The sequence below is a fragment of the Sarcophilus harrisii genome, chromosome X, assembly GCF_902635505.1.
Source record: "Sarcophilus harrisii chromosome X, mSarHar1.11, whole genome shotgun sequence".
Lineage (NCBI taxonomy): Eukaryota > Metazoa > Chordata > Mammalia > Dasyuromorphia > Dasyuridae > Sarcophilus > Sarcophilus harrisii.
In genome coordinates, this window is record NC_045432.1 from 55,688,707 (window position 1) to 55,708,785 (window position 20,079).

Sequence of the window (20,079 nt, forward strand, 5' to 3'; positions counted from 1 at the left end):
GAAAATTTAAGGGCCTATTATAATAGTTCAAGCAAAATATAGTGAGGCTCTAAACAGGGTAGTGGCCACGTGATTGGGGAGAAGGGTATGGATGTCCTGGAAATAGAATTTCCAGTAATTGATCAATTATTGGATATAAGGGATAAGAGAGAGGGAGTGAGTAGTAAGGGTGACTTCAATGCCAAACAAAAAACAATAGTAACTCACATGTCTATAGTGTTTTAATGATTCATATTTCCTTCTCTGCTCTACTGCTCCCTGGTTTGGGTATTGTTATCATATTTGTCTCAGAGACATAGAAGGAATCTGGCTAGTTCCCTGCTTTCTCTATTTTTTGTAGTTTATGTAGCACAGGAATTCTTTGTTTTTTAAAAATTTGATAGAATTTATTTGTAAATCTATCTGGACCATGAAGCTTTAATCTGGAAGTTTATTTTTGGGTTGCTTCATTTCTCTTCCTGAAATTGGATTATTTCAATTCTTGATTTTCTATCTGGGTATTTTTTTCTTGCAAATATTCATCCATTTCACTTAAAGTTTGACGGATGTTTCACATATAATTGAGCACAGTAGTTTCTGTTATTTATTTCTTTTATCATATAAGTTTCCCTTGCTCATTTTTCATCTTGGTAATCTGGTTTTTCTCCCTCTTAAAAAATCAAATTAGCTAATGGGTTATCTTATTGGTCATTAAAAAATCTTAATTCTTTTTTTATCAGCAAAAGTCTTTTTTTAAAATTTATAATCTATGCTTTCAAAGGATCTTATTTTACCTCTGATCTTCAAATTTTCTACTTTTGTCTTTAGAGACGGTTAATGTGTTGATTTTTTGATACCTGGAATACTTCACATTGTTGCCAGGATCAAATGAGGGAATTTTGTGGAAAGGATCTCATAAAACTCTTAAAGTGCCATACAAATATCAGTCATGATCATTCTTATGTGCACCATTTCTTAGGAGGCAGTGGAAAAGCGGATGAATCCTGTGATCTTGAACTACTCAATTAAACTCCCTGGGCTTCAGTTTCCTCATTTATAAAATGAGGAGGAAGTAGATGATCGCAGGAGGTCCTTTCTAGCTCTGTGTATGTCACCTTGAGTGGATAGCTTCATCACCCTGGCACTCAATGACACTCCTCTATAAAATGACAAGTTGGCCTAGAAGATGCAGGGAGTCCTTTCCAACTATGCTCTATGATCCCATGATCATTGGTCTTCTCTTTCTTTCTAAGAGTTCATACACATACATGGGGGGTCAGCATGGGGGCACTGCAGTGGATACAGCACTGGGCTTGGAGTCATTAAAACACAAGTTCAAATCTAGCTTCAAACACTGATTACTTCTGTGACCCTGGGCAAGTTACTTCACTTTAGTTACCTCATCTCTAAAATGACCCGGAGAAGGAAATGGCAGTATCCTTGCCAAGAATACTCCAAATGGGATCCTGAAAACTGACAAAACGACTGAACAGCACACGCACACCTATTCCTCTAGGGGTTGCTTTAGTTAAAGCCAATACATTTGGGTACATCATATCTTTTTTTTTGCAAGTATCATATTTTTTATTGATATTTAATGGGCACAGAAGACTTTTTCCCACAGAACAAAAAAGGAAACAAGTATGAAAAAAAGAGGAAAATGTATAATTTCATCTTCATTGCCTTCATCTTCCCCCTCAGCACTATATATTCCAACCTCCTCATAATCATCTATGGCAGCTATGCCCTCCAGTGCTCAAAGGACTTTCCTTCCTCCATTTTCTCCCCTACAAGGCAATGAACAAAAATATGCTTGGCATATATCAGACCAGATTTGTGAGCCAGGAAAGCCCAGGCTTCAACAATTGCAGTGGCGTTACTCAGTGCCTTTGCCAGGCCACCACTAGAAACCACAGTTGGAGGCTAGTAATTGATGCCAGCCTCAAAGCCAATTGGGCACCAATCCACAAACCAGATGAAAGACTTAACATCTTTGAGACCCTTATCACACTGATACAACAAGCAGCAATATGTGTATTTAGCACAGCGAGGGTCATACTCCATCATTCGGTCAGAATGGCTCAAAGCAATCACTGGTGAACTTTGCTATAGTGGGCTACTTATGGTAGGCTCTCTCAGCAGAGATGACTGGGGCATACTTAACCAGAAGGGAGTAGATGAGAGGATAGGGCATCAGACTGGCCTAGAAATCAGTCAGGTAAACCGTCAGTAAACAGAGTTTTGGAAAAAACAACAGTAAATAGTCAATAAACAGAGAACAGCAGAAATAGAACACCATCTAATCAAAAAGAAGCAGTGACGGATGACACAATTTGGTTACAAAGGTGACTGAGATCAGTTGAATCAACTTAACAAGTGTTTATTAAGTGCTTACTATCAGGTATTTTCGCAAAACCATGAGGATGCAAAGACTGACATTGAGGAGGCTTCTTGCAGAAGGTGAGATTTTAGCTAAGACTTAAAAGGAAGCCAGGAAATTCTGAAGTAAGAAAGGAGAAGAGAGTATGGAAGGCATGAGGGCCAGATGGTAAAAATGCACATGTTGAGTGTCACCTATAATTGGTCTTACTGTATATATATTTTACAATTAAAGTTAGCTTTTCCTGGCATCGAGTGATATCTATATCTAAATCTAGAGATGAACATATTGTCTCATTATCTATAGTGCCTTGACAATATCTGTTTTTACTATCACCATATTTGAAATCATCAACCAATCAAGAGATATTCATTAAAAACTATCTGATATTAGCTAAGAAATAGACTAGTTGATCAATGGAATAGGTTAGTTTCAAAGGACAAAACAGCCAATAAACTTAATTATCTAGTGTTTGACAAACCCAAAGACCCCAGTTTTTGGGATAAGAATGCATTATTTGACAAAAATTGCTGGAAAATTGGAAATTAGTATGGCAGAAACTAGGCATTGACCCACACTTAACACCGTACACCAAGATAAGGTCAAAATGGGTTCATGATCTAGGCATAAAGAATGAGATCATAAATAAATTGGAAGAGCATAGGATAGTTTACCTCTCAGACCTGTGGAAGAGGAAGAATTTATGACCAAAGAAGAACTAGAGATCACTATTGACTACAAAATTGAAAATTTTGACTATATCAAATTGAAAAGTTTTTGTACAAACAAAACTAATGCAGGCAAGATTAGAAGGGAAACAATAAACTGGGAAAACATTTTTACAGTCAAAGGTTCTGATAAAGGACTCATTTCCAAAATATATAGAGAATTGACTCTAATTTATAAGAAATCAAGCCATTCTCCAATTGATACATGGTCAAAGGATATGAACAGACAATTTTCAGATGATGAAATTAAAACTATTACTACTCATATGAAAGAGTGTTCCAAATCACTATTGATCAGAGAAATGCAAATTAAGACAACTCTGAGATACCACTATACATCTGTCAGATTGGCCAGAATGACAGGGAAAGATAATGCAGAATGTTGGAGGGGATGTGGGAAAACAGGGACACTGATACATTGTTGGTGGAATTGTGAATACATCCAGCCATTCTGGAGAGCAATTTGGAACTATGTCCAAAAAGTTATCAAACTGTGCATACCCTTTGATCCAGCAGTGTCTCTACTGGGCTTATACCCCAAGGAGATACTAAAAAAGGGAAAGGGACCTGTATGTGCCAAAATGTTTGTGGCAGCCCTGTTTGTAGTGGCCAGAAGCTGGAAAATGAATGGATGCTCATCAATTGGAGAATGGTTGAGTAAATTGTGGTATATGAATGTTATGGAATATTATTGTTCTGTAAGAAATGACCAACAGGACGAATACAGAGAGGATTGGCGAGACTTACATGAATTGATGCTGAGCGAAATGAGCAGAACCAGGAAATCATTATATACCTCAACAGCGATACTGTATGAGGATGTATTCTGATGGAAGTGGATTTCTTCAGCAAAGACAAGATCCAACTGAGTTTCAATTGATCAAGGATGGACAGAAGCAGCTACACCCAAAGAAAGAACACTAGGAAATGAATGTAAACTGCTTGCATTTTTGTTCTTCTTCCCAGGTTATTTATACCTTCTAAATCCAATTCTCCCTGAGCAACAAGAAAACTGTTCAGTTCTGCCCACATATATTACATCCAAGATCCACTGCAATCTATTTAACATGTATAGGACTGCTTGCCATCTTTGGGGAGAGGGCGGAGGGAGGGAGGGGAAAAATCGGAACAGAAGTGAGTGCAAGGGATAATGTTGTAAAAAAAACTACCCTGGCATAGGTTCTGTCAATAAAAAGTTATTTTAAAAAAAAGAGATGTTCATTAAGGTGCTAGACACTGTTCTAGGTTCTAGGGATACATAGAAAATCAAAAAATAATAGCTATTTTCAAGAAGCTTGCATTTTAATGGGAGAGATAACATGTAAATAACTAGGTCATATAATGTATATTCAGAATAGAGTAATCTGAGAGGAAAAGGTTCTAGGACCTGAGAGAACCAGGAAAGATTTATACAAAGGGAGACTTGAGTTTTGAAGAAAGTGAAACAAAGAGATGGGGAGAGGGCAGAACTTTCTAGGCTGGGAAAATAACTCCAACAAAGACACAAAAAGGGAAGATGGAGTGTTGTATTCAAGGAACTGCAATCAGGTTGATGTAACTGAATTATAGAATGCATAGAAAAGAGTAAAGTGTAATAAGATTGGAAAGATAGAAAGGGGTCAGGTTATGAAGAAGTTTCAGTGTCAAGCAGAGGAGATTATATTTAATCCTCAATATAATAGGGGACTGCTGGGGAACTGAATAGAGAATTGCCATGGTTATGCCTACACTTCAGAAAAATCACCTTGGCAGTAGAGGAGAGGATTGGCATAGGGAGAGACTTGAGCCAGAGAGAGCAATCAGAAGGTGTTACTATTCTTTCTGTGCAAATGAGACTACAGTTCCTTGTTTAATGCTTGCAATATTTTCTCTTTGACTTAAAAGTTCTAGAACTTAACCAATCTATTTCTGGCTGTTAAACTTGAGGTGTCATATAGATTCTATCATTTTGGTATGGTGTCCTCTTGTTACAAATACTTCCAGGCAATTGTCTTTTATGATTTCCTGATATATGGTGTTTAGGCTTTCTACTTCATCATGTTTTCCTAACAGGCCAATGAAGCTGATAAAATATCTTTTATCTGTGTCAATTGTCTTTGTGGAGCCTTCATATGCACTGTCTTTTGACTTTCTTTTTTATAAATCTTATTGTACCTTGATGTTCCTTTGTTCTTTCTCCCCCATTCTATTTTGAAGGTTTCTACTGTCTTGTTAAGGTTTTCCAGCTTTGGCTAAAGACCATCAAGTTTCCTTTTGAGTTTTTAATTAAAAGCTCTAATTTCACTTTATATCTCTTTTTCCAATTCTTTAATTACTCCTTTGAACTATCTTGCTGGAAGTTCTTGATCTGCTTTTTAAAAAAAATCAGTCACAATTCAAATGCTGAGTTAAGATTATTAGTTAATATTTCTATGGTTCCTCAAGGCTTATTAATAATATCTCCCATTTTTCTAGTGCTTTTAGGTTTGCAATTTTTTGCACAACAAGTCTACGAGGTAAGTAGTATCATTTCCCCATTTTACAGATAAAAACTGAGTCACATAGGTAGTATTAGAGCCAGAATTCTAACTCAATGTACTCTAAAACCAATATATTTTTATTTCTTGATTTAGGGCAGTCTGGGTCAAACTCCAGATAAGCCTTTCAAGAAGCAGCAGTATCTGCCTTTACAATAAGATCCTTTAAACAAATACAGAGGCTCTTCGTGTTCTAGGTAAATCATTTTTGATCAATTTTGAGTTTAGGATGGATAGAGCAATTGAGCAATTCAAAAACATTTAAGTGTCTTCTATGTTCCGGGCACTATGCTAAATGCTGGGGATACCAAAAAAAGATAAAAGATGGTTCATGAGCTCAAGAAGCTCTCAATTTAATAGAGGAGACAATATTCCAACAAATATTATTCTAAAAGGGAGACTTTTTATTTCTCAACCCAAGTTAGAAATGTATTGTTACATATGAGGAGATGGGTCATCAAATATTATCTGGAGAAACAGAAGCCAGAGGGTTATGAGTTAGTGACTAAAGAAGTAAAATGCAGGAAAGAGACCAGAGCCTTATAAAGTTGAGAAACTAACAGATCTCAGAAGTTGACAGAAGCTAAAATCAGCTACTCATAATCTCTGCTATGTAGCAGAGATTACATGAGGGGAGCTGATCTGATTGGAGAAAAGCTCTGCTGTTTAGAGACCTTTTTGGAGAAAAAGAGAATCCTCTTCTACAGTTGAAGAACTGATTGAGGTGAAAGGCTGCTTTGCTCCCTAGTGCCCTCTAAAGCTTGAGAGAGGCAAAAACTCTTAAGGGCTTACCTGGTTGGCCATCTACTGCCCTTTATTTATAAGTAAAAACTCCTCTAGCCCATGAATTTATTGACTACATCTGTCCAAGTCTATACAAAGCAAGACCTCCCCCAGTTTATTTTACAAAACTAACAAAGGAAACTGCTTTTCATAGAAAGAATGCCATGCTATGTCTAACCAAGTGAAAAGACCTGGGGATCTCTGTAGACCCCTGGTTTAGAGTGGCTGTCAGTTATAAGAGTCAAACACAGCTTTAGCAATCAAGAAAAAAGCAGAAAAGCAGTCATCAAAGAATAATCTGTAGATATCCAGGCTTGCAGTCTTGAATTGCCCTGAATATACTGTTTTGCCACTCATGTGCCTCACTGCTGGGGTTCTAAAAGTGTGTACCCATTTTCCACCATGCATCCCTGCCCTTTTCATGGACACTGTAGGTACTGGTAGGAGAGTGTGACCAAAGGTTATGGAAAGACTATTATTCTGATTATTCCTGCTTTCATTTTCTGAGTAAAATATATGCTAGGAATCTTCTTGCTTTTTCATTTTTGATCAATAAATATTATTCTGAGAGAAGGGGAAATAAGCTTCACTATACTGCCAAAGGAATTTATGACACACAAAAGGTGAAAAATCCCTGATAAATACAAACCCCTTCTCTAGTGTCTGTTGATGATATCAAATATTAAAAAATATCAAACTATTTCCTTGGTCTCTACAGGGACTTCAGGGCTCTCCAGTTTCCCTGGGCCGCCAAGAAATGCTGTTAAAGTTTGGCAGTAGGGCAAAGATGCACTCTATCACAATGTCTTCTGTCCGTGACATTTCAGTGTCCAGAAGGCAGGTCGGCTCAGGGTTTATCAGTAAGAGTATTTCTTCCTGTCTTCCACACCCTTTTCTGCTCTCCCTCAGGAGAGCAGCCTCATTCCTGGAGGACAGTCCATATTGCTAAGGAATCATCTGCAGCTGTCATCCATCTGTCTGACTTTCTGAGTCTCTCAATCTATCTTTATGTTTCTGTGTCTTCAACCCTCTCTGTGAGTCTGTGAGTCAGCCTGTGTGGGTCTGTGTGTAAGAAACTGCCTATGCACTAAGAAGAAGCTTCATCATTCATATGGAGAAATCGTTTGGAAAAATATCTCATCAAAGTCATCAAGTCATCTCTTGAGAGGGAATGTGTGGTACAGCCCAATAAGCACTGTCTCTGGAGCCAGAATACCTGGGTATGAGTCCTGCCTTCACTATTTACTACCTATATAACTGTATAACTCTTTCACCCTGGTTCCACCCGTGTAAAATGTGAATAATAATGATAACTCATATTTCCAACTTTCATCTTTCTAGTGCTACAATGATACAAACTACTTTCCTCACAAGATCTTTGTTAGATAGGTTGGGAAAATTATTGCTGTTCTTCATTTTAGAGATGAGAAACCCAAGATCCGGAGAGGAAATGTTACTCACTAGGGTCACAAGATTGGGAAATGTCAGAACCAGTACCTGAATACCAAAAACCACCAGTGATGAAAGTTCTTTGTATATTGTAAAGGTCTACAGAAATGTGGGTTTTTTAATTTTTTAAATTTTTATTGTCATCTTTTAATTTTAAATTACCTTCACTTACAGCTATATCTCTACCCAGTAAACCATTCCTTGATAACAATACTAATTTAAAAAGAGGGAGAAAGCAGCTCAGCAAAACCAAATAATTCATTAATCAAATCTAACAGGGTATGCAATGTTTCATACCCTACTCCTTCACCTGTGCAAATAAAGGAATGAAGATGACTTCTTTGGGATCAAACTTAGTCATTCTAATTACAGAGTTCAACTGAGTTGTTTTTGTTGTTGCTCTTTCTATTTGCATCACTAGTCATTACGTATCACTTTCTTGTGTCTGCATATTTCACTTGTATCAATTCATATCTTCTCCTGTTTCTCTGAAGTCTTCATATTCATTGAGCCGTCATTATTTATAGCTCATGTCTGCAACAGAACTCATCATCTTCTTTCTTTAAAGTGACCTCTCCTCAAACTTCCTTAATCTGCTATGAGAATTATTTTCCTTCCAGGCACTGAGTTCATAACTCTGGCACTGATCTAGACTCTCCCCTCTCCCTTATCCCACCCTGCATAACCTTATCCAATATTTGCCAAATACTCACTTATCTGAAATAACTGCAAGATCCTCCTGAATGACCCCTATTCCTCAAATGTCTCTCCTTTCCTATTTCACTTCGGCAGAGGTGCCAAAACACAAGTTTAACCCTGTCACTCTATTATTCAAAAAATTCAAATGGCTCCCTATTGCTTCTAAGATAAAATATATATATATTCCTTAGTTTGGCCCTGAAAGCCATTCACAGTCTAGCTCTAGTCTACCTCTCCAGGCTTATTCCATATTACTATTGTTCACGCTTTCTATAATCCAAACCAACCTGTTTGCTATTTTTCATACACAACATTGCCTCTTCCATCTTTATGCCTTTGCAAGATGAAGTAGGTAGAGATATTATATGCTAGCAACAAACTATCTTAAGTGTGTGTGGAATAAATACAAAGTTAACAAATACAAATATATACAAAATAAATGCAAGATAATTCGAGAGGCCACTGCCAGTTGGGGACATTAAGAAAGCTTTCATGCAAAAACAGTGTTTGAGGTGCCTCTTAAAGAAAGAGGATTCTGTGGTAGGGATAAGGAGCAAATGCATTTTAGGAATATAGAATGGTAGATACAAAGCACAGAGATGGAGATGCAGTATTGGGAATAAGGCACAGAGAGAAGTCCAGATCAGCTGGATTAAAGAGTATAGAAGGAGGACTGGTGTCCAATGAATCTGGAAATGGATTGGAACCAGTTTGTGCAGTGAAGCCAACGAGACTTTATTAAGTAATCACTTGTGCCAAACATTGTGCTAAGCACTGGAGATACAAATACAAGCAAAAGTACAGATGGTCCCCGATTTCAAGGAGCTTACGTTCTAATGGGGAAAGAGACACATAGAAAAAGGAGCTCAAAAGAGTGGGGTTAGGGGGGAGGAAGCATCCATACAGAGATATGGTGGCCAAGTCCAGAAAGTCAGAAGCAGAGCTGAGAGAGGAATGAACCTCAAAATGAAGGTTCCAGGAAGAACTCAATAGTGGGAGGAAAAGGCCATAAGGATGGAAAGATGTTCTAGGATGAGAAAGCAGTCTAGAGACTCAGAAGCAGAATGAAAAGAAAGAGGGCTTTAAATGCTAGCCAGAATATGAATGTTATGGAATATTATTGTTCTGTAAGAAATGACCAGCAGGATGAATACAGAGAGGCTTGGAGAGACTTACACGAACTGATGCCGAGTGAAATGAGCAGGACCAGGAGATCATTATACACTGCAACAACAATACTATATGATGATCAATTCTGATGGACGTGGCCCTCTTCAACAATGAGATGAACCAAATCAGTTCCAATAGAGCAGGAATGAACTGAACCAGCTACATACACCCAGGGAAAGAACTCTGGGAAATGAGTGTGAACCACTACATAGCATTTCCAATCCCTCTATTTTTGTCTATGAATTTTAAATTGTGTATAATGCTTGGATCAGTGACTGGAACATAACAGGGGCTATAAAGGCTAGCTCTATTAAAATCTGGAAATTTTTTGCAAAATGACTGGAACATAGTAGGTGTTAGAAATGCAAAGTATTACTATTAATAAATGTACATTGCCTAGAATAATGGTTGGCACATAGTAGGTGCCATAAATTCCAGCCATGATCAGTAAAAGTATAGTGTCTTATAAAGTGACCTTCACACAGCAGGTGGTGTAAATGCAAACTCTTTTTATGAATTTTGGTGAGTTTCTTTCTACAATGACTGGCACATAGTAAGTACAATAAATGCTACTTATTATTATTAATAAATATGCAGCCCTTAGTACTGTGACTTTCACACAGTAGGCAGTTTGCAAATGTCAACTATTATTTACCTATGGAAAGAGCCTATAACTGGGATATGGCACATACTTGGCAACATGTAAACACTAGCTATTACTAATGTAGAGTGCTTTTCACATGGTGAGTGGCACATAGTAGGTGCTATAAAATGGTAGCTATGATTACTAAATTGTGTATAATGCTTGGATCAATGACTGGAACATAATAGAAATTATAAGTGCTAGCTCTTACTATTATTAATATCTGGAAAGTTTTTTTCAAAATGATTGGCACATATTAGGTGAGATCATTGCAAACTATTACTGTTAATAAATGTACATAGAGTAGAACAATTACTGGCACATAATTAGGTGCCACAAATCCCAGTTATGATCAATAAATGTAAAGAACTTTGCACAGTGAATGGCTCACAGCAGGTGGTATAAATGCTAACCTTTTGGATGAATTTCCGTGAATTCCCTTCTACAATGACTGGTACCTAGTAGGGACCATAAATGCTAGTTATTGTTATTATTAATCAATATAAAGTCGTTAGCACAATGACTGTGACACAGTAGGCAGTATTTCAATGGAAGGCATTGTTTATATATGGAAATGGCTTGGAACATGGAAAGGCACCTATTTGGCAGTATATAAATACGAGATATTACAAATATAGCGAGAGTGTTTCACATGGTGCCTTTCCTAGAGTAGGTGGTATCAAATTCTAGTTATGATTGTCCTTTTCTGTATAATGCTCGGCACAATCACTGGAAATAATTGCTACAAATGCTAGATATTTTTATTAATATCTGGAATGTTCATTGCAAAATGATTGGCATTTAGTAGGTGCTATAAATGTAAACCCTTTGTATGAATAAATGTCCATTTCCAAGGACATTTCTTGGCACACAGTAGGTGCCATAAATCTCAGTCATGATCAACACATTGAAAATGTCTGAAAGCGTGAATAGCCCACAGCAGGTGGTATAAAGGCAAACTCTTTCTATGACTTTCTCTGAATTCCCTTCTAGAATGACCGTACATAGTAGGTACCCCAAAGGGTAGTTATTATCATTCATAAATATCGAGCCTGTCGCACAATGACTTGCACAAGGTAGGCGGGATGTCAATGTTAGCTATTATTTCTCTAAGGAAAGTCTTGAGAAGAGTGACAGGCACAAATGTGGCAGTAAGTAAAGACTAGATCTTGGAATATATGGAGAGTGTTTCACGGGGTTACTGGCACATAGTAGGTAGAATAGAGTGCTAGGTGTGAGGAGTCACTTGTGTACAATGATGGGAAGAGTGCCTGGAAAATCAAAGAGGCTATGAATGCTATGGAGCCTGGCTGGGGGAAAGGGCAGGCCAATTCCCTGAGAGGCTCAGCAGCTGTGGGGTGTGAGCCTTGAGGGGGTTGTGGGGCAGCCTTTCCTGATGTAGTGTTGCTTGTGGCCTGGGAAGGGCATGAAATGGAGGCAGAGAGAAGAGGAGAGAGGCCAGAGAACGCAAAGGCCTCTCAGTGGGGAGCTTAGGGAACACAAGTGACTCTCTGGGAAGAGGTCAGAGAACTGGAGCTGCCTCTCAATGGGAAGGTGATTGAACACAGCTGCGGCTCTGTGGAGAGGTGAGGGGAGGGCAACTGCCCCCGGGGTGGGGGTAGGTGGGAGAGACCGCAACTGCCACCTTGTGGAGGGGTTAGAGATGGGCAACTGCCCCGGGGTGGGGAGGTGGGAGAGGGCAGAGAGACCACAACTGCCGCTCTGTGGGGAGATCAGAGAACAGCAACTGGCCCTCGGTCACAACCTCCATTAGCTGTCATCCTATATCTCTCCTTGCCTTAATAGCTACCTTAAAAAAAGAAGCCGTCTACAACTGGTACCTCCACTGTCCTTTCACTGGCTTCTAAGCCCTCTGTAATCTGGTTTACAATTTCATCCCTCAACTGAAACTGAACTATCTAAAGTTACCAATCCTCACTTAATTGCCAAAACTAATGTAGTTTTCTCAGTCCTTCCCACCTAATCTTGCGGTCTCTGATCCTGTTGATCATCTTCTTGATAGTCCCTTCTCAAGCAATAAACTGGGAAAGTATTTTTACAGTCAAAGGTTCTGAGAAAGGCCTCATTTCCAAAATATATAGAGAATTAACTCTAATTTATAAGAAATCAAGCCATTCTCCAATCGATAAATGGTCAAAGGATAAGAACAGACAATTCTCAGATGAAGAAATTGAAACTATTTCTAGCCACATGAAAAGATGCTCCAAGTCATTATTAATCAGAGAAATGCAAATTAAGACAACTCTGAGATACCACTACACACCTGTCAGATTGGCTAGAATGACAGGAAAAGATAATGAATGTTGAAGGGGATGCAGGAAAACTGGGACACTGATACATTGGTGGTGGAATTGTGAATACATCCAGCCATTCTGGAGAGCAATTTGGAACTATGCTCAAAAAGTTATCAAACTGTGCATACCCTTTGATCCAGCAGTGCTGGGTTTATATCCCAAAGAGATCATAAAGAAGGGAAAGGGACCCGTTTGTGCCAGAATGTTTGTGGCAGCCCTCTTTGTAGTGGCTAGTAGTGTAGTGGAAACTGAGTGGATGCCCATCAGTTGGAGAATGGCTGAATAAATTGTGGTATATGAATATTATGGAATATTCTTCTTCTTAAGAAATGACCAACAGGAGGATTTCAGAAAGGCCTGGAGAGACTTGCATGAACTGATGCTGAGTGAAATGAGCAGGACCAGGAGAGCATTATATACTTCAACAACAATACTAAATGATGACCAGTTCTGATGGACTTGGCCATCCTCAGCAATGAGATCAACCAAATCATTTCCAATGGAGCAGGAATGAACTGAACCGGCTACGCCCAGAGAAAGAACTCTGGGAGATGACTAAAAACCATTACATCGAATTCCCAATCCCTATATTTTTGCCCACCTGCATTTTTGATTTCCTTCACAGCCTAATTGTACAATATTTCAGAGTCTGATTCTTTTTATACAGCAAAATAACAGTTTGGTCATGTATACGTATTGTGTATCTAATTTATATTTTAATATATTTAACATCTAGTGGTCATCCTGCCATCTGGGGGAGGGGGTGGGAGGAAAGAGGGGAAAAATTGGAACAAGAGGTTTGGCAATTGTCAATGCTGTAAAGTTACTCATACATATAACCTGTAAATAAAAGGCTATTTAATAAAAAATAAAATAAAATAAAATAAAAAAAGATAGTCCCTTCTCACTCAGTTTTAATGACACTGCTCTTTCAGTGACTCTCGGCATCTGAAACATAAATATTTACCAACTGATTCTATTCCGTCCTGTCAACTCATTTAGAATACTGTGTTCAGTTCTGGGACACGTAGATGAAAGGACACTGATAAGCTGGAGAGTGGCCAAAGATGGGCAACCAGCACGGTAAAAGGCCTTGGGTTCATGTCAAATGAGGAGCTGTTGAAGGAATCGGGTATGTTTAGCCTGGGCAAGAGGATACTGGAGGAGATTGAGGAGAAGCAGGAGCAATGAGTGAAAGTTGCAGAGTCAACTTTGGGCTCAATGTATGGAAAAACTTACTAATAATGACAACGGCAGCCATTCCAAAGTGGAATGGGCTACCTCCGGAGGTTCTGGGTTCCCCATCCTGAGAAGTCATCAGGTATTTTATAGTGGGGATTCCTTTTATTTCTAACTTGTACCAGGTGATGCTGAGGTCCCTTCCAATTCTCAAAGTCTTTGGTTCCCTAGTGCACTGCTGCTTGCCCCACTGTTACTACAAACTTTCTTCTATTCATTCAGAACAATACTCAGACTACCAGAACTGCCATCATCAGTCATTGAACTGTCTCTTCCTTGGATGCTGTGTGAAGAAAATAACACATACAAGTTTTTGACATTCTTAGACTCTCAACTATAGAAAGTAAGAGCCAGAAGTAAGAGAGGGGTACTATGATGGGTTGGAAAAAACCACAGACTTCTAGTCCCAGTGTCACCATTTAAATATCTGTATCACTTTGGGCAAATGCCATGCTTTAGATTCCCCAGGTATAAAATAGAGAGCAGAGGATTTGCTTTAAGGCAATAATATTTATATAGTACTTTATAAATATAAATATAAAGACTTTTTATAAATGTCAGCTAACACTGTTGTTTTCGATTGGTTCCCTGAGTCATAGGCCACACTCAGTGCAATCATGTAGAGTGGGAGGAGGGAACAAGCCTTGTAATGTCATTGATAGAGGGACCTTCCAATAAACCAATGCAGAATGACACTTGCCTGAACAACTGAGAGATTAAGTGATTTGCTCAAAGTCAGTCTTTCTTGGGTAAAGTCTTTATCTCCCTGGTGCCCCAGAGAGCACAATGGAATCTAAAGTCAGCCTGGCACCCTCTAGGACTTCTTGAAATAAAACACGGAGCAGGTCTTCAATAAAAATTCTGATAGGCGAGAGGAAGAGATTATTTTATAGAAATAAATCTGTTCAGGTAGATTCTGACAGATGAAGCAAAGCAGTGGGGATTAGATAAAGAAAAACAGAAGCACACATCAAGAGTCCCCCGGTGTTTGGGAGCCGGGTTTCCCAAACTGTATCAGGAACAGAGTCTTCTCTTCATCCTCATACTTCAGTACTTCAAAAGAGGCATCAAGGAGTTCAGGACTTGAGTTTAAACTCAATTTCGGATAATCATTGGATGTGGGACCATAGACAAGTCATTTAATACCTCAGATCTTAAGTTTACTCATCTGTAAAAAGAACAATGATAAAAATACTTGGGCTATCTACCTCACAGAGCTGTTGTGAGAAAAATGAATTGTCAACTCCTGGGTGCCACTGAGATATGATTCTTCAGTGTTGCTAAGTCTCATCAGTGTGAACACCTCTTTACAATGGTACATGAACGGATCAATGAGAAGAGCACTGGATTTGGAGCCAGAGGACCTTTGTTAGAATGCCAGCTCAGCTATTTAGTTTCTGTGTGATGTTAGGCAAGTCACGTAGCTTATATTGCCTCCATTTCTGCATTCGTAAAATGAAAGGGTTGGAGTAGGTGATCTCTAAAAAGTTCCCTTCCAGCTCTAGTTGCATCCTACCTATTACTTCTCATTCTGTATGATCCCTATTTATTTCCCTCCAATCAATTCTCTACAGAAAAGAAATCCAATGTACTGATTGCCTTCTTGTGAGGCTAACATTCTATGGGTAAGAATAGAGCACTCAGGCTGCCCATCTATTAGCCCTCATTCTCACTACATGACTGGCCCACCTCCACCCCCAACCCTATATTTCCTGTGTAATATCTTTTACGCCACTTCTCGGACAACAGTTATCACTGTAATTATGCAGCGGCCCATTTATGCCTGATATGTAACTCTTCATTGTCCTTTGAATGACAGGTTGTAAATTGTGGCATTCCCCCGATTAAAAACCATATAGTAATCCTGGGAGAACATCAGTGTTAAAAATATGGATTTTGTGTTTAAGCATAGCTTGGGAACACTGAAAGTAACGTGCAATTTCCCAAATGCAATGCAATCTTCTCTCTTCTTCCTACCCAGTTCTGGGATTGGCTCATTGCTCATCTATGATGTCTGTCCACGACATGTACAGAGAACAGCTCAGTGGACTGTTCGTTAAACTGAACTATAGAGATTCTTTCATCCACTCAGTTTTTCCTATTTGGATTATTCAGCGGATCTCTTTTAAGTGTTACAGATCTTCCAGAAGGCTCTGCAATGTTCTGGGGTGTGATACAATTACCACAATGTTGATAGTGAACAGGACCATCTGGAGGAGCTTATTGGCTTTAGGGCAGTGGTTTCCAACATTTTTTTTGTTTCACGAGCCCCTTTCAACAAAAAAGTGTTGTGAATCCCCAGGGTAATTTAACATATTACTCATAATATTCTTTTCAGTTTATTCGTTAAGCGCTCGCAATAACTACAATGATAACTTTTGCCCCCAAAAAACTCACGATGGATTTGAATTGCAGCAGAAATAAACATATAATGCTTCAAACTAGCACATGCTTGTTGTCACAGAGGAAAAATATATTTGTAACATAATTGTAACATAATTGGGCAATTATTTACTGCCATTAAGGAATGTTCAGCTTGAACTTCTTGGACCACAGTCAGGAACCCCTAAGGGGTTTGCAAACCACTAACCAGGAACCATTGCTCCAGGGAATCCTGAATGTCACTTAAAACCCTTTCTTTGCTCCCTGCCTGTATCTACCGCTTTGGGTCCATAATATGCCTCTATGTCAACACAGTTCCTGGTATAAGCTGCTTGTGGCACTGGGTTCCATTGCGTCGTCTGTTTTATTTTTCCAATTTGCACAGGTCTCGGCTAGTCCTCTCAGAAGTTGAGCCCTGGAAGCAGCTTACTCAAACTCAACTGTACAACATGGAGGAGAGAGGGGTGCCCTGTAACTGAGGCGATATCATTATGATAATAAGGACTAGAGTCCCCAAATCTACAGCTGCAGTCTTGGAAATCTACAGGTAACAAGACTTCTGAGAAGAAATGAGATGGAAGACTTGTTGCTTAACTCTTAAGTCTGCTGATATTCCAGCAATCAAGCAATCAGTCTTTTAGGAGTAACTGTTATATACCCATTCCTGTGCTGGATGTAATGGGGAATAATGAGAAAATGAAGACTGGGTCCCCACATTTTACTCTATGTATCAAAAATATGGTTCTGAGGCTGCATTGCACTACTTAAAAGGTCCACAATAAAAAAGGGAGGGGGGTGAGGAAGCCAAATGATGAGTCCAACTTTCATTTTACAAATGAAGAAACTAAGACTAGAAAACTCTCCATGGCCCTACAGTTAGTATCTGAAACAGGATTTGAACTTAGTTCCTTTGTAAGTTTATTTTCCACTTTGCCTTGCTATTTCTCTACACTGAGAATGTCCTCTGTATGTGAAGTCAGATGCTGCTATCAGTGGGTTGTATACACTTGACATCTTTTCATTGTGGGAATGGTGTGCTGAATTACAGTTTGGGCGGGAGCCTTTAAAGGCATCAGTGGCACACGGTAGGCACTTAATAAATGGTTGTCGACAATTGATTGGGAAGTAATCAAAGCCCTGGAGTGTGTGGTGGCTTAGAAGTGGTTGGAGACTGGTTTGGATTCTCTGAGTATTCCAGTGTTAAAGTAGAAATAGTGATTGCTATGGCTGTATTCTTCAAGTATTGATATTCAGCATTGGAGGAGGGTGAGTAATAGAAAGTAAGGCAGAGTACCAAGTACACATTTGGGTGTGATCTGACAGGTGGCAGTGAGTGTGGAGGGGGCACCTTCCTCTATATGAGCATCGGGATAGGTACCCAAGAGGTAAGTGACAGCTCGGTTGCTCATACACCAACTCTTATCACCCACAGTAGTATATATCGAGAGATGCTGAGAAGTTAAAAAATCAGATTTTACAGGGCACCACTCATTTGAATCATGGACAGCCGAGTTCACCTCTGGATTTATTTTATGCGAATGCTGAGGGGGTTGGGGGAGACCGGGTGAACTAACAGCCACCATAACTCAAAATTTGGTGCAACTCTGTCCTACCTATAGGCATTTGATAACAATAACTGCGAAGCAATGTGATCCTGGAAACCAAACATCTGTTCCAAGACCTGGGGTGAGCATGTTTTTCTGGAATATCCCCTTAGAAATGTTTTCTTAACATTTGTTCAAACAAGTTGAGGTCTGGCCACCCTCTCATGTCTTGCTTGATTGGGTAGGCGCCAAGTATGACATTATTCACCTCCATGTGGTTTCAGTTAGGGGGAGGTGCTGTGTTAGGCAGAGACACTGGGGCAAGCCCCAGTGGAACAAGTCAAGTGGGACTCTGGAAAGGACAGCTTCCTTTCGCAAAGTGGAGGTGGGGAGGGGGGAACAGGCAACTGGGTAGAGGCCACTAGGAAGACATGGCTGCCCTAACATTCCCCCTCCTGCTGGCTAGGCCATCCTATGTTCTTTTCCCCAACTCAATTCATTCTCTCCTTTTGCTTGACTATTTTCTGGGCTCAAGACAGGATCCAAATATACCCTACAGGCTTCTGGGGACCTGAGGGAGATCTTGGAGCTCTGGCCAAGAGCCACATTGGCCTGGATCTGCTCTGATGTTGCTCAACTGCCATAAGAAGTGAAATTCAAGGGTTAAAGGATTTTGAGTGGTAAGGATACTTAGTAAGAGGATCTGGGTTCAGATTCATAGAATGTCAAAGCTTCACTCATTTTACAGAAGAGAGAACTGGGACCAAGTTAGGGGATTTGCCCCAAATCCTAGAGGGAACGAAGGAATGGGTAGCAGAGCTGAAGTTTCATGGGTGCAAAAAAGAATTGCAGAGCAAGAGTCCAGAGACCTAGGGTTGAAGAACAGCTTCTGCACTTCTGGAGCAAGGTCTCATTCATCTCATGTAAAAAGTGAGAGTTAAACTGGATGATCTCAAAGGTCCCTTCATGCTCTAACATTCTATGAATCTATGAACTCAGATCTTCCATCTCCCAAGTCTACCCACTAAAATGTTAGGTAATCTATTGATGTCATTGAATATGTCTCCCAGAGTCCACATATTGAAAGGACTCTCCCTGAAGGCAGTTTTATATCTTGTAGAGAACAGAAGAGCATCCAGGAAACAAAGTGAGTAACATCCTTGGGTCTGGGCTAGCCAGGGAATGGCTGTAGAACTTGCCAACCATGGCAGCATGTGATGAGGCCTCTGTGAGTGATGAAGGCACAGAGAGTCTGCACGAGAAAGGACCCTATACCTTCAACCATTGCAAGATCTGGACATGCTGGAGGGCGCTGACTCAGAGGTGAGGAGGAGGATTCAGCTGAAAGAAAGGTGATGAGCCTTTGGTTACAATCATGCTATCAGAGGCTTTTGCTTAAATTCAGGGCTGGTCTAGGCATTTGTTAGGAAGTGATTGATGTATCCATATGTAAAGTGCTAATATCCTTTTTTTTTATTTAATAGCCTTTTATTTACAGGTTATATGTATGAGTAACTTTACAGCATTAACAATTGCCAAACCTCTTGTTCCAATTTTTCACCTCTTACCCCCCACCCACTCCCCCAGATGGCAGGATGACCAGTAGATGTTAAATACATTAAAATATAACTTAGATACACAATAAGTATACATGACCAAAACATTATTATGCTGTATAAAAAGAATCAGACTCTGAAATATTGTACAATTAGCTTGTGAAGGAAATCAAAAATGCAGGTGGGCATAAATAGAGGGATTGGGAATTCAATGTAATGGTTTTTAGTCATCACCCAGAGTTCTTTCTCTGGGCGTAGCTGGTTCAGTTCATTCCTGCTCCATTGGAAATGATTTGGTTGATCTCATGCTAATATCCTTTTAAAAGGTTTTCTTTTTTGTTGTAAACTTAGGAATCATTATGAAATACAAACATCTCAAATACAAATAACAAAACAAAATTATATAAGAAGGTGAAATGTTACATGCCATTTTTTCAAAATGAACACTGCCCTGTTCATCTCCATACATTTTCGTACAAACTTGCTATCGCAAGGAAGAGGACTTTTTAAAAAGTCGACTAAGATTACATTAACCAGAATGGAGCACCAGGTCTGGAATCAGGAAGGCCTGAGTTCAAATCTGGCCTCAGATACTTCCTAGCTGGTTAAGTCACACTTACCCCTGGGCAAGTCACTTAGCCCTGTTCACTTCTGTTCCCTCATCTGTACAATGAGCTGGGAAAGGAAATGCCAAAC

General features: G+C 39.4%; 1 pseudogene; it reads right to left on the bottom strand.

Annotated features, from left to right (window-relative positions):
- Positions 1-1,648: 1,648 nt before the first annotated feature.
- LOC111721613 overlaps positions 1,649-20,079 on the bottom strand; it is a 30,627-nt pseudogene continuing 12,196 nt past the window's right edge.